We start from the raw sequence: 17500 nt of genomic DNA, 5'->3' as shown, positions 1-17500 counted from the left end.
ACTGAAAGTGTAAAAACTGAATGTGTAAAAACTGAAAGTGTAAAAATAAAACTGTAAAAACTGAAAGTGTAAAAACTGAAAGTGTAAAAACTGAAAGTGTAAAAAATTAAACTGTAAAAACTGAAAGTGTAAAAACTGAAAGTGTAAAAAATTAAACTGTAAAAACTGAAAGTGTAAAAACTGAAAGTGTAAAAAATTAAACTGTAAAAAATGAAACTGTAAAAACTGAAACTGTAAAAAATGAAACTGTAAAAACTGAAAGTGTAAAAACTGAAAGTGTACAAAATAAAACTGTAAAAACTGAAAGTGCAAAAAATAAAACTGTAAAAAATGAAACTGTAAAAACTGAAAGTGTAAAAAATGAAACTGTAAAAAATTAAACTGTACAAACTGAAAGTGTAAAAAATAAAACTGTAAAAAATGAAACTGTAAAAACTGAAAGTGTAAAAACTGAAAGTGTAAAAAATTAAACTGTAAAAAATTAAACTGTAAAAACTGAAAGTGTAAAAAATAAAACTGTAAAAACTGAAAGTGTAAAAACTGAATGTGTAGAAACTGAAATTGTAAAAACTGAAACTGTAAAAAATGAAGCTGTAAAAATTGAAACTATAAAAACTGAAAGTGTAAAAAATTAAACTATAAAAACTGAAAGTGTAAAAAATGAAACTATAAAAACTGAAACTGTAAAACTGAAACTATAAAAACTGAAACTGTAAAAAATGAAACTATAAAAACTGAAACTGTAAAAAATGAAACTGTAAAAAATGAAACTATAAAAACTGAAACTATAAAAACTGAAACTGTAAAAAATGAAACTGTAAAAAATGAAACTGTAAAAAATGAAACTGTAAAAACTGAAAGTGTAAAAAATAAAACTGTAAAAAATGAAACTGTAAAAACTGAAAGTGTAAAAACTGAAAGTGTAAAAATAAAACTGTAAAAACTGAAAGTGTAAAAACTGAAAGTGTAAAAAATTAAACTGTAAAAACTGAAAGTGTAAAAACTGAAAGTGTAAAAAATGAAACTGTAAAAAATGAAACTGTAAAAACTGAAACTGTAAAAAATGAAACTGTAAAAACTGAAAGTGTAAAAACTGAATGTGTAAAAACTGAAAGTGTAAAAATAAAACTGTAAAAACTGAAAGTGTAAAAACTGAAAGTGTAAAAACTGAAAGTGTAAAAAATTAAACTGTAAAAACTGAAAGTGTAAAAACTGAAAGTGTAAAAAATTAAACTGTAAAAACTGAAAGTGTAAAAACTGAAAGTGTAAAAAATTAAACTGTAAAAAATGAAACTGTAAAAACTGAAACTGTAAAAAATGAAACTGTAAAAACTGAAAGTGTAAAAACTGAAAGTGTACAAAATAAAACTGTAAAAACTGAAAGTGCAAAAAATAAAACTGTAAAAAATGAAACTGTAAAAACTGAAAGTGTAAAAAATGAAACTGTAAAAAATTAAACTGTACAAACTGAAAGTGTAAAAAATAAAACTGTAAAAAATGAAACTGTAAAAACTGAAAGTGTAAAAACTGAAAGTGTAAAAACTGAAACTGTAAAAAATTAAACTGTAAAAACTGAAAGTGTAAAAAATAAAACTGTAAAAACTGAAAGTGTAAAAACTGAATGTGTAGAAACTGAAATTGTAAAAACTGAAACTGTAAAAAATGAAGCTGTAAAAATTGAAACTATAAAAACTGAAAGTGTAAAAAATTAAACTATAAAAACTGAAAGTGTAAAAAATGAAACTATAAAAACTGAAACTGTAAAACTGAAACTATAAAAACTGAAACTGTAAAAAATGAAACTATAAAAACTGAAACTGTAAAAAATGAAACTGTAAAAAATGAAACTATAAAAACTGAAACTATAAAAACTGAAACTGTAAAAAATGAAACTGTAAAAAATGAAACTGTAAAAAATGAAGCTTCACAATTGTAAGTTAAGCATTTCTTATGAGAACTATAACAGAAGTAAAAGAAAACGATGGAAGAAACATTACATAAAATCAAATAAACTGAAACTGAAAGAAATCTTATAAATTGCCCCCCAATATAATGCCATCAGGTATCGAACAAAAAAGCCGTGAATAATCAAGGAAAATCGATAACCTGGACGGGAAAACACTGCTGAGACATCCACTGCGTGAGTGCGAAAACATCTTAGACCTCGAAGTGGATAATTTCCACCGGAATTCCAATGAAAACAAAAAGTTATTGACAGTTTATCTTAGTAAATATAACGCCAAATGACCCCCAAAATAGCAATCTTTTTTGTAGTTTCATGTCAGGTTAAATCGTACTAAAAGTTGGCTAAGATTTGACTATGGAAAAGTTTCAAATTTCCAAGTTGAACATTTTCAACTTACAAGTCATTTCATTATAGAAACAAAAAACAAACAAACAAACAAAAAAAAACAACAACAACAACAACAACAAAAAACTAACTCGGTTAGTTTCTATGATAAACCAATACATCTTACACTTTTTTGTTTCGATTTTAGCTGATGGCAGGCAAGTTACATTTTAAAAACTTTGAAAATCATTACTATCTATTGGGTAAAATATAATAATCGATAGAAAATTGTCCCCATAATAAATACAAAATCGGCATGAGTTAAAATATAGCATTTCAGCGTATATTACGAACGGGCAACGCTTGTCAACCTCCTAGTATATATATATATATATATATATATATATATATATATATATATATATATATATATATATATGTGAGTGAGTGTGTGTGTGCGTGTGTGTGTGTGTGTGTGTGTGTTTATTTGGGCAGTCATTATTAAAGCACATATGATTGTACACGACTGAGTTCTTTTTACCGATTTTGTTCGATTTCTTTTCAATGCGCCGAGCGTTATTTTTTTTTTTATTTCGGCTGGCATGTTATATATTATGACGCGCAGTAGTTGTTGTTGTTTGGCCATATTTTTCTGAAGCCCTTCGTATCGGTGCAAACAAATAAAATAGAACTAAATATAAATACATCAAGCCTCAATAGAGAAGATGACAACAACAACAATTGCTCCCGCCGCCTCCGCCGACGACGACACACACACACACACACACACACACACACACACACACACACACACACATATATATTACATTGAGATATATATTACATATATATATATATCACATGAACACACACACACATATATATATATATATATATATTACACACATATAAACACACACACACACACACACACACACACACACACATATATATATATATATATATATATGAACAAATGATCAGTAAAACATGTTAAAAGACATCTTGAAAAAGAGTTAAAAACATATTTAATTTTAAAAAGGAAGCACAAGATAAGTGGATAGTCCTTAATCCACGGAGTTTCGAAGAAATACTCTCTTTCTCATCAGAGGGCAGGAATTAGCAAAATGCGGGATCGGATTTTGCATGTAAAAGTATTTAGTGAAACTACAAGTAAGTCACAGATCTTACTTGGTTAAAAAAAGGGTGAGGTAAGGGGGGTAGGAGGTAAAAGAAAAATGATAAAAAGATTTCACATGAATGGATAGTCCGGTAAAGGGTAAAAAATGGAACTTACCTGTTGGATTGGAAATTTTTAATTCTACCGTGTTTGGATTTTACCATTCTTGGATTTTTTACCCTTCATCGGATCATCCATTCATGTGAAATTTTTTTATCATTTTTCTTTTTTCTTTTACCTCCTACTCCCCTTACTTCACTCTTTACGTTTGTCTTTTACCATGTTTTATTAATCATTTGTTCATATTATAAGCTCTATTTCCTTTTCGGGTTTATTGAGCTTTTACATCTGGTTGAGATTACTTTACTTGTAAATATTAACTCTTTAATATTTATAATATAGTTTAAGTTTACCATTTTGATTACCTTGGTAAACTTATTGTAATTTATATATATATATATATATATATATATATATATGTGTGTGTGTGTGTGTGTGTGTGTGTGTCGAAAGAGAGATAGAAAGAGAGAGACAGGCAAAAAGACAGATATAGAAAATTATATGAATGAACAAACTGAGATTAAAAAAAAAAGAAAGGAATAATTGGAAGGGAAAAAGGGGGAAAAGTTTGCTTTTGCAGAACATAATTAAATTTTTCAAAAGAAAGTAAAAAAAAAACTTAAAAACATATATGTTAGGTGCATTTCGTCTCAGGAAGCCAATATCTTAAGACAGCCTTATCTGGTAGCACCGTATGCATAAATAATAATACAACCTTATCTGGTAGCACCATATGCATAATATATATATATATATATATATATATATATATATATATATAACTACTTCATTTACTCATAAAATTAATATACGAAAGTATAGATTTACGCGTAAACTTTAAGTATTTACTTCAAAAGTGCTCAATACGTAGGTAGAGCTAGTTAGTAATTTATAAAATATATATGGCGACTAAGCTACACTGAATATTCGGCATTTCATCCACTCTAGGATTCGTCAGGCTTATGCGCATAAGCCTGACGAATCCTAGAGTGGATGAAACGCCGAAATATATATATATATATATATATATATATATATATATATATATATATATATATATATATATATATATATATACATATATATAATATATATATATACATATATATATAATATATATATATAATATATATATATATAATATATATATATATAATATATATATATATAATATATATATATATATATATATATATATATATATATATATATATATATATATATATATGATTAGTTTTTTTGGAAAAAGAATTCCAGCAGAGTGCTCAAGTAAAAGGAAAATCCAAATTGTAAGAGCCTATTTATATTTTGTGTACAGAAAGCTGTTAGTTGAGACAGATCATTGGCCTTATTATCGGGCTTGAAACCGACGGTACCAATGATCTGTCTCAACTAACAACTTTCTGTACACAAAATATATATATATATATATATATATATATATATATATATATATATATATATATATATATATATATATACAGACATAGCAAATCATATAATTGAACAGTCAGTATAAATTCCGAATAAAAAAATTTAAAAAACAGAAATAATTATGAAAAAAAAAACGCACCCCCCCCACACACGCACACACACAGCACGACGACATTCATTACTGATCTGCCATGACACCAAAGTATAAAAGAAGAGACACCTTTCTTGTTGTTACAACATTGCAAATGACTGTTTCCTAATATCGGTCGTGTTGTGCTATGTCTGTAGGCAACTTATTTTCGGTTCGATTACACCAAATTGCAAAATCAAAGACAAAATAAAAACTCCGCAAATGAGCAAGTGAGACAATTCTGTTGACAGCGGTGACACTCATTTAAACAAAACCGAATTTCCAATTTATTTACAACAAAAATAGAACATTCGCCACAAATCAACCACATTAATACTTATCTTCAAGAATATTTTTTATCTTGCTGAATACGCATATATGCTATATAAAAATAATGTTGATTTCTTAGTAAATACACAAATCTAATAATAACCTTAATATTTTTAGAGTCTTTCATATGTCAAGAAACTTAAATTTGATATTTGTCAATTTCTTTTATTGGAAACTGAATTTTTTTGTGTAATGATAATTTGCTGAACTGTAAAGAATTGTATGTTTTATGTTATGTCTTAAAAGAAACACTGCGTTGAAACAGCTGTAAAGTGAACATCTATTATTTCATATATGTTTTTTCCTTAAACAAAAAAAAAAACAAATACTTTACATGCGTAAACACAGATCGAGACAGGGAGGATAAAAGAGAGAGAAAACGAAGAAGATAGATAGATAGATAGATAGATAGATGGATAAGGATATATATATATATATAGAGAGAGAGAGAGAGAGAGACAGACAGAGATAGACGGATAGAGAAGGAGATATATATAGATAGATAGAAGAGAAAAGTGAGAGAAAGCAAAGGCGATAGCTAGCTAGCTAGCTAGCTAGCTAGATAGATAGATAGAAACACACAATGATAGATAGAGCTACGGAAATAGATAGGTCGAGAGATTGATAGAGAGAGGAGAAAGAAAAATCGAAGGAGATAAATAGAAAGGCAGAAAGACAGACCGATATATATATATATATATATATATATATATGTATATATATATATATATAATGAACTCTCTTTTCGGGGTTAACGGCCAACTAGAACCGTATGTGTTTGTGTGTATGTATGTGTGTGTTGGGGTGGAGAGGGCTCTTGTAAGCTGTGGTGAATGCAACCTTTCTAGGAGAAGCAAATCTCTGATTAAAAAAAACATAAAACGGGAGACCAGTACCCGCATTAAGCTGGTCTGCAGTTTAACTTGCTGCTGGATATCTTGCTCTTGCTTGTTGCTGAATCTCAACATTTTGAACCGGGAGAGAGACTTAGCTGTCGTACAAAGCTAAGACTCTGTAACATCATCTGTGCATAGATACTCCCTCAGGCATTTGTCTATTAAAATGGTCCTATCGCGATGAAAGTCATTTTTGGGCTCATGGACTTTTAAGTGTCTGAGGGAGTGGCACTCGTCTGACAAGACGTTGCAATCATCACACACACACACACACACACATATATATATGTAGAGAGAGAGAGAGAGAGAGAGAGAGAGACATACAGACAGACAGAGACATACAGACAGAGAGAGAAAGCGAGTAAAAGAGAGTGATCGAAAGCGAAGGAGATAAATAGACAGACAGATAGATAGATAGAGAAATAGAGAGAGAGAGAGAGAGAGAAAGAGAGAGAGACAGACATACATACAGACAGGGAAAGGGAGTAAAAGAGAATGATTGAAAGCGAAGGAGATAGATAGATAGACAGACAGACAGACAGATAGATAGATAGATAGAGAGAGAGAGAGAGACAGACAGACAGACTGACAGACAGAGAGAGAAAGCGAGTAAAAGAGAGAGTGATTGAAAGCGAAGGAGATAGATAGACAGACAGATAGGTAGATAGAGAGAGAGAATGAGAGAGAGAGGGAGAGAGAGATCAAGAGATCACGCTATATCTTGCCCATATGCTCTATCTTTGGATACCTCATCGTTCAATTCTCGCCGACTAAAAGAGTGCAAGAATACATTATTTTCAAATCAAATGGTTTGCATAACAGATCTGGTGTCCTCCTCTCACGCCGATGTGAAAACTTTTTCAATAACACGCCTATTCCAATGTAAACGCTAAGTAAACAGATTGTATATTTTCATGTTCATAAACGCGTAGAAATGTATGTTTATTTTTATTTTTAAATTAAAACTAACTCACCTGTTTGTTTTTCATCTACGATTTTACTCGCTTTTTTATGTTTTTACAGGTTTTACAGCAATATTAATATCGCGTGTCTCAACAGTAGGATTCAATCGCTATTGATGAAACTAAATTACAAACACCTCGTGCAATTGCATGCTAGTTTTTAATCACCGAAAACAGTATACTGCATTCTTCACCACAGTAAAGAGATTTTTATGGATAATTTTTATTAATTCAATTTATTTAAAAGGTGGAACGATAAAAGTGTCGCTCTAAAGAAAAAACACTACAAACTTATTTTAAAGCTTTTATTGAAAAAATCAACTTAGGTAACTTGATTATGTTGTAGGGCTGGCATCTATTTAGTGTAGCCGCCTTCAGCCTCTCTATACGGTTCTGGAACTGGGAACATGCCTTTTCCACAAGCGCGGCGGGGGCTCAGCGGATGGCGGTGATCAGGCTGGCTTTGGTGTTGTGGTAGGTCAATGTTGGTGATGTTGTCGACGTGTGTCCAAACGAAGTAAGCCAACAGGTCCAGGGCAGAAGAGGAAGGGGACAGTGAGAAAAGGGTAGGCAGTCGTAGCACTCCTTCTGCAGCCAATACTTCGTCTCTTTAGAATTGTGGGCCGGCACCGACTCCTGCTTCCGCACCCAGGATCTACCAGCGCCCACCTAATTGCACTAGCGGATCAACATACTTTTCAGCACATCCAATAACACTTTGGCGTTGATTTTCACATTGACTTCGAACATGTCAGCTGGCAAGATATGCCCCTCACTTAAAACCACACCAAAGACTATAATCGTGGCCGGAAACTTTGTTGTCATCACGTAGGGCACGTCCCTATTACTCGTTGCAACCCAGCGATTCGTTTTTAGGATGATGGCAATAGTCCTGTTGTCATAATTTGGATCGGTAGACAGTATGATTTGTACAGCGGCGCATCTCTGATCTCGTTCGTTGCTTTCAAAAAGCTGTATTACATACAGTGTTGGGCCTTTTGGCCAAGATCAAAGTGTAGTATCTGTTCCGGCAGATACTGCAAGCAAAGACCAGATGTGGGGGCAACCCCACATACCTGACCTTTAACCAGCTCCCATTTCCCACCTCTCGGGAGCTGGTCCCCTTTTTCCCTTCCCCCTCCCTTCACTCCTCACATTAAAAATTGGCCTTGTGCCTAATTTGCTCGGTGGGGGAGCAAATAAATACCATCTGTTCCGGCAGATACTGCAAGCTATGACTAGCTATGACTAGCAAAGACCAGATGTGGGGACAACCCCACATGCCTGACCATTAACCAGCTCCCATTTCCCACCTCTCGGGAGCTGGTCCCCTTTTTCCCTTCCCCCTCCCTTCACTCCTCACATTAAAAATCGGCCTTGTGCCTAATTTGCTCGGTGGGGGAGCAAATAAACACCATCTGTTCCGGCAGATGCACTTGGCCTCCGGGCCAAGATCAAAGTGTAGTATCTGTTCCGGCAGATGCTGCACTTAAGATAATTTGTACCAGTCAATGGAGGGGAAACCCTCTATACTGGGACAATTATTATTTTTGGTAACCAGAGTGCCCCCTTTTTGCCTACTTTTAGGGGAGCTGGTTTTTACCTCACATTAAAAACGGCCTTGTGCCTAATTTGCTCAGTGGGGGAGCAAATAAATACCATCTGTTCCGGCAGATGCTGCACTTAAGATAATTTGTACCAGTCAATGGAGGGGAAACCCTCTATACTGGGACAATTATTATTTTTGGTAACCAGAGTGCCCCCTTTTTGCCTACTTTTAGGGGAGCTGGTTTTTACCTCACATTAAAAACGGCCTTGCGCCTAATTTGCTCAGTGGGGGAGCAAATAAACACCATCTGTTCCGGCAGATGCTGCACTTAAGATAATTTGTACCAGTCAATGGAGGGGAAACCCTCTATACTGGGACAATTATTATTTTTGGTAACCAAAGTGCCCCCTTTTTGCCTACTTTTAGGGGAGCTGGTTTTTACTCACATTAAAAACGGCCTTGTGCCTAATTTGCTCAGTGGGGGAGCAAATAAATACCATCTGTTCCGGCAGATGCTGCACTTAAGATAATTTGTACCAGTCAATGGAGGGGAAACCCTCTATACTGGGACAATTATTATTTTTGGTAACCAGAGTGCCCCCTTTTTGCCTACTTTTAGGGGAGCTGGTTTTTACCTCACATTAAAAACGGCCTTGTGCCTAATTTGCTCAGTGGGGGAGCAAATAAATACCATCTGTTCCGGCAGATACTGCACTTAAGATAATTTGTACCAGTCAATGGAGGGGAAACCCTCTATACTGGGACAATTATTATTTTTGGTAACCAGAGTGCCCCCTTTTTGCCTACTTTTAGGGGAGCTGGTTTTTACCTCACATTAAAAACGGCCTTGTGCCTAATTTGCTCAGTGGGGGAGCAAATAAACACCATCTCTGATCTCGTTCGTTGAACATTGCGTCATTTTCAGACATGATAGAGGGGTTCTATCTCTCTTGGGATTTGTACATAACTTGCCAACTAATAGATAGTCTGAAATAAAAAAAAGTAAACCGATTTATTCAAACGTACATGGAATCGTGTCGTCTTTTCTAGGGCAACATTGTTATCGTTCCATCCTGTACTTTCAGAAATGGCGAAAGTCAATATAATATGAAATAATAAATGACCAAGAAATGAAACAAGTAACTTGATCGGAATTCGAAACAAAACCTTGATAATATCCAATCTCATATTCTACAAGCTTAACTCGTTTGCCTTTACTGTTAGTAAAGCATTACTTTAACACAATATTTATAGCTTGTGTGTTACGTCATCGCTATGATTAACGTTATTTTTGAAAGTATGAATTTTAGAATCTCATTGATAAAATTCGTAATGTCAATCTGTCTGTCTCCATTTTTTTTTATTTTCAAATTGCATCTCCTCCAAAACAGTAGGTCACAGATCGGTGCGAAACTGGCGTTGGAATTATAAATAGTTCTTAGTGAAAAGCAATAGTTAAACGTAATTACCCGAAAAAAATTGCGTGGCGTGCCCGGCACGGAACGAAAATTTCATATTCCGAATGTCACGTACTTTTTTTATATATAGAAATATAGACATTCCAAATGTCAATTCCTTTTTTTTATATATAGAAATTCTTATTTTAACGATTTTTATTGATTTTAATAATAAATCGCAGCAATTAGAAGTCTGATTTAAAACTCTATAGTTTTATTTGTAACAAGTAATTGTCCACAATTATGTTCTGTTTAAAAATGGCGAATCCTTAATTTAAGTCAATTTAAGCCACGGAAGTTAATACATAATTCCTCGTACAACTTTCCAACATTCAAACGCGATAAAAATCGATAATTCGATGAACTCTACTTTTACTTGCAATTATTTTTCTACCGGATCAATTTTCGTAATTTTTGGAGTTTATACCAATTTCGACATGACACGTATAGCGTTTTGACCTGAAATGCGTTGGTTTAAAAATCATTAGTCTACAAAAAAACAAACATTTTTTCTTCTAAAACTATGCAGTAAAAGACGCCGAAAAACTGTGTGAACATCGAGCTTGTTCATCCGCCTGTTCGTATTAACAAGAGGACAATCGTTGTCCATCTTACTGGTAATAATAGCACTAAACAGCGCGTTGACCCAAGTTGTGTTAAGCAACCATCGAATCTCGTTAATTAATTATTCCGGAAGCGATTACTGAGGCGACCGGTGAGCTTGATCATAGAAAAGGCCAGGTTTAATCTTCTACAATTGAATTACTCATCCGGAATAAGCGTTTAAAGGAGTTACTTCCTGCCATCTGCGCATGACAAGAAAGTCTAGGGAAGTAGAAACCTTTATATTGTTCTATGTGACGTAACGACTTACATTTCTCCACAAAAGCAACTTATTCTCAAAATAAAGTGATCTTTCTACTGCAAAACTATTCTACAGTGTGATGACCCCAAAATATCATTAAAAGAAGTGTTCCTATTTGCTTGCCTCCCCGCTAGGACAGAGTTAGACACAATGTCAGTTTTTAATGTGGGAAAATCCAGCTACCCGAGAAAAGGGCATTCTGGATATGAGCAAAAATTAAAATTGTCTCAGTCATGAAGGATCTCTCCTACACTGACTGATGGCAGAAAAGGTGAAGTGTAGCATCAGAACAGATACTGCACTGTGATCCTCATCTTCTAGCTGTAGCTTCACGACGTTTCGGCCAACCATTCCTCTAGCCTTCGTCAAATAGTTAATCGCGACGAATCTTTCAACTGTATGCTCAACAATTACTGCCTTCCATAGTTGCGTTGAATTTTCTAACTCCATCCTCAGCAATTACTGCCTTCCATAGTTGTTGTCGTCTCACTATGGGAAACAATAATTACTGAGGATTCAGTTAGGAGATTAGGCATTCCTATCCCGTCGCGGTTAACAATCTGATGAAGGCTTGAGGAATAGTTAGTCGAAACGCCGTGAAACAACAGCTACTATATGAGGATAATAGTGCACAATAAAAAGGAATAAATAATACAAATTAATCATCTCACAAAGAATTCCAATTAATCTATTTATCTATATATTTATAAAAGTGAAATTGTGTGTGTGTGTGTGTGTACATTTCCCTACCAAATTACTCTGTAAATTTTTAGTCTACAGACTCAAGATTTGCAATAAGGGGTATTGAGATTTGGGAAAATCGTTTTAATTTGTTTTGGCCAGAGATTTTGCTGTCAAGAGGTCAAAGTTCAAGATTTGACCTTTGAAAACTCTAACAAAATCCTTCGCCAATTTTAGATCTAAACGCTTGAAATTGTAGATGTAGGGTACTTGGACATGAATCGAATGGTTTAATTTTATTTGAGCTAAAAAAAAAAAAAAATTATAAGGGGTAAAAATTGGGGTCAAAGTTTTAAAAAAATTGGCCTCTGCGGTCTCTACCAAATTACTCAGCCAATTTTTTATCTAAACATTTGAAATTTTACATACAGTGTATTCAGACATAGGGCAAGCTTTTTAATCGGTTTTTAGCCGAAAATTTGGCTACCAAGGGTACACAGTTCCAAATATTTAATTGTTTCATTTTTAGCTAATTTTGCGTCTTAAAGGTATTCAGACATGCAAGAAAAAAAACAAAACAAAACAAAAACAAAAAAACAAAACAAAAACAAAACAAAGAGTATTCAGACATGCAGCAAGCTTTTTAATCAGTTTTTGGATGAAAATTTAGCTGGCAAGAGGTCAAAGTTGAGAGAGTTTACCTTTGCAACCTCTACCAAAATATTCCGCCAATTTTGGGTCTAAACAATTGTAATTTTAGATGTAGGTTGCCTGGATAAGAGTTAAACTTTATATATATATATATATATATATATATATATATATATATATATATATATATATATATATATCCAGCATGCTTTGAATCGACCTGTTACGCACACCATTTGAAAAGGGAAAATTTTTCCGAAATTAATAATGGAACACGTCGCATGAAAACAAGTAAGCCATTTTACCATACAACTGAATAAAATATATATATAAAAAAAAAAATAAAAAAAAAACATATATATATATATGTACTTATTGATTTGTAAATCGCCACTTGTCCTCGTCTCCTCTTTCCAACAGCGACTATAATTCATTCCTCGCATTGTGACAGCCTTCTAAATCTCTTTTACATACCTATCCCACACAATGCTTCAAGCAAACTACATATCAATCATATATATATATATATATATATATATATATATATATATATATATATATATATGCACATAAAGTTATAAACAGTATATAGAGCCTGAGCAAAGCATGGCTAAACTGTTGTGTATCTATAAAGGTGAAATTGTGCGTGTGCGTGTCTTTGTATCTGTGTCTGTGTGTGTACATTTCCCTACCAAATTACTCTAAGTTTCAGTCTACAGTCTCGAGATTTGACATAAGGGTTATTGAGATTTAGGACAATCGTTTTAATCGGTTTTCGGCCAGAAATGTGGCTGTCAAGAGGTCAAGAGGTCAAAGTTCAACAATTTTACTTTTGAAAACTTTACCAAACTCGTTGATGAATTTTTTCTGAATTCATCGGACTATTGTTCTCATCTCGAGTGTGATTTTCACAACGTTTCCGTCGATATAATCTCCGCCCTTCTTCAAGTGTATCTTTTTAAACTTAGGAATGTTTCTGTTAAACTCGGGAATTTGAACCGAATTTCGAGCGGAACCTTTTATTTACTTCACAGGGGTAGCGTGCTCTTGTTCTTTTTAATTTGATTTGAGCCCCAAAAGATAAATGTTAAAGGGGTCAAAATTGGGGTAAGCTAATTTTTGGTCTAAACATTTGAAATTTTACATAAAGGGTATTCAGACATGCAGCAAACTTTTTAATCAGTTTTGGGGCGAAAATTTGACTGCCAAAAAATCAAAGTTGAAAGAGATGGCCTTTGCAGACTCTACCAAACTTTTCCACCAATTTTGAGTCTAAACACTTGAAATTTTCGATGTAGGTTATCTGGACATGAGTCAAGCTTTTTAATATATATATATATATATATATATATATATAATTATTTTTTTACTATAATAATTAAATACCTACAGACCTACAGTGTTTCATCCTTTCGGGATTCTTCAGTGCAGGGTGTCACGATTACTACCAGTCGAACGATTCGAACCCCGCGACATCTCTGGCTCGATTAGCGGAGGCCGTATCCATTCGGTTACCATTAATCGTGTGAAATAGCGTTGAATTTTAAACCTTTATAATTTAAATGTTCATTACGTCAGACAGACAGTGATCAAATCGTTATACGATGATCTACGCATAAGAGCTAAATTGACCGACTTTTAATTCAACAGAAAGTGCTCAACGATAAGAAACGTATTTCTTAAAGGGGCTGTCATAATTATTTTTTTACTATAATAATTAAATACCTACAGACACTAGTGTTTCATCCTTTCGGGATTCTTCAGTGCAGGGTGTCACGATTACTACCAGTCGAACGATTCGAACCCCGCGACACGAGACATCTCTGGCTCGATTAGCGGAGGCCGTATCCATTCGGCTACCATCAATCGTGTGAAATAGCGTTGAATTTTAAACATTTTTAATTTAAATGTTCATTACGTCAGATGCACATAACGTTATGAACAGTACATAGGGCCCGAGCAAAGCCGGGCTAAACAGCTAGTACTAAATAATAAAGTAAAAAATCTTTATGCATCTCATCTACATGAAGTTGATTTTTTGTGAGAGTTACATTAATGTTAAAAGTCTACCATTTATATTAAAAAAATTAAAACGAACTTCTTAATATACTCAGTCCTGGAAATGCTTGCGACTAAATAGAGATAACCTAATTTGCATAGTCTTTGAAAAGCGAACCTTCAAGTAGAAATTATTCTTTTTATAGTTTCTTTTTTAAATGATTGGTTCTATTTAACGATTAGGCCCAGTTTTTTTATGTATATTTTTACATTGTGCATAGAATTAAGGATGAAAAAGTTCTAGCACACAAGCGCGCACACACATATTCATATCTAATATATAAAAGGCTATATATCTCTATGTCTGTCTCCATATTTTAAAAATTTATCTCTTTCGAATCTAAAAGTCCCAGAGCAGTTCTAATAGCCTCAAATGATTGGATTTTTTATGGGCCGTTCTTTTATGGGCCTTTTTAGTAAAATAGTTTTTAAGGGTTTAAAAATAGGTCAAATTTTTGTACATTCACCTTAGATTATTTTTGGTGCAGTTGTAACGTCACCGGCTTTGAATGATTCAGTTTTGCTTTCGGTTTCGATTCTAGCTTATGGCACCCCAAAACTTTTTTTTTAACTTTTGAAATCAGGACTCTATAATAATATATACAAAATCCGAACAAATTAAAATATATCTAAGCGTATTTTACGACCGTAGCAAAGCCAGACGTCCCCCACTGGTATATATATATATATATATATATATATATATATATATATATATATATATATATATATATATATATATATATTAGTGTATTTAGACAGCATTCCTTCTTTCAGGCAAACATTATTAAAAACAACAGAGATACCTTGCTTAATGATTCTTTTTTTCATTTTTCCATCTTTCGTAAGATTTTTTTAGCTTCAAGATGGAAGGTATTTACAAATGTTCCATGGTTCACACGAGCGCTTTCGATTCTTTTTTGAATCATCATCAGGTGGAGATAAAATATTAAAAATAGAAGTGAAATATATAGTTACGAATGATAAAAAGAGTCAATGAAAAGTCGATTAAAGTATACACTTACGAGTGATAAAAAAAACTCGATTAAAAATTAGGATGATAAAAGGCAATGGTATTAAAACCAGTCGTATACTAGTTATACTAAACATTTCAGCACATTATTGCTACTTTCAAAATTAATACTATTTATAGATGGGTGATGGGTTTTTATATATAGTGCTTCAAGTATTTTTAATTTTTTACAATTACTTTCTCGTTGCAAAATCCTTGTGTTGTCCACGAGGACCTTTCTAAGATTAGAGGGGGGACAGCTATGTTGATTTGTTAAATGCTGGTATATTGAGCTAGTACTGTTCAAATGCATCGTTAATCGACGGGACAATGTTGTTTTTGTATGTCCAATATATGCGTTTTTATTTTCGGAGTTACACTCCTCTAAGAGGCATTGAAATTTGTACACAATATTGGTTTGCTCCAACATTTTTGTCGCTGGCGAGGAATTATTTTTAACGATGAGGTTCTGGGTTCGATACTTCTTATAGTATATAATAAATCTAATCCTAGAATTGTTCTCTAGAGGTGCTGTATATCTATGTATGATGCTTTTAATTATTTTTTCTTCCACTCTAAAATTTGGTGTCATTTGGTTTTTATAAAATATGTCTATAGGGTTAGTGTTAGAAGATTGACTAGTATTGCTGTTAAGGTTTTTAGGTAACAATAGTTTAATTTGTTGATCAACAATATAATTCGGAAAGTAATTATTTATAAGAACCTGTTTGATATTTTTAATTTCTATTAGTAGTGTAGTGCTTTTTTTGTAGAAGAAATCATCTTAGCACGGTTTAAAAGATTTTTAATTATGGCAATTTTATAACGCTGAGGGCACTCACTCTTAAAGTTCAAGAGGCTGGATTTTGTACTAGTTGTTTTTTGTATACAGCTGTGTCGAAAGTATTGTTAGATGAGTCTATAAGGACGTCCAGAGAGTGAATTTGTTTGTTATCATTTAATTCTATTGTAAACTTAAGGACAGAGTTTTTTTTTCTTTTAAAGATCTTGAAGTTTATATATCTGTTCGTCATTATCAGGTAAAAAAAAATAATTCCTCGCCGGCGACAAAAATGTTAGAGCAAACCAATATTGTGTACAAATTTCAATGCCCCTTAGGGGAGTGTAACTCCGAAAATAAAAACGCATATATTGGACATACAAAAACAACATTGTCCCGTCAATTAACGATGCATTTGAACAGTACTAGCTCAATATACCAGCATTTAACAAATCAACATAGCTGTCTCCCCTCTAATCTTAGAAAGGTCCTCGTGGACAACACAAGGATTTTGCAACGAGAAAGTAATTGTAAAAAATTAAAAATACTTGAAGCACTATATATAAAAACCCAGCACCACTCTATAAATAGTATTAATTTTGAAAGTAGCAATAATGTGCTGAAATGTTTAGTATAACTAGTATACGACTGGTTTTAATACCATTGCCTTTTATCATCCTAATTTTTAATCGAGTTTTTTTTATCACTCGTAAATGTATACTTTAATCGACTTTTCATTGACTCTTTTTATCATTCGTAACTATATATTTCACTTCTATTTTTAATATTTTATCTCCACCTGATGATGATTCAAAAAAGAATCGAAAGCGCTCGTGTGAACCATGGAACATTTGTAAATACCTTCCATCTTGAAGTTAAAAAAAATCTTACGAAAGATGGAAAAAGATGAAAAAAAGAATCATTAAGCAAGGTATCTCTGTTGTTTTTAATAATGTTTGCCTGAATATATATACATATATATATATATATATATATATATATATATATATATATATATATATATATATTGGGACGATTCCAATATTTTTGTGCGATTCTGATACACTTACCGATTTCGATTCTAAGATCACAGTCCTTTTTACCCTCGTCCAGTAGAGGTCGGCTAGGGCTTTCATTCCTCGCTCTTTCTATCCTCCGTAACCC

This window comes from Euprymna scolopes, chromosome 38 (genome assembly GCF_053919585.1).
Source record: "Euprymna scolopes isolate OS-2025 chromosome 38, ASM5391958v1, whole genome shotgun sequence".
Taxonomy (NCBI): domain Eukaryota; kingdom Metazoa; phylum Mollusca; class Cephalopoda; order Sepiida; family Sepiolidae; genus Euprymna; species Euprymna scolopes.
Note: the sequence above shows the minus strand (reverse complement) of the source record.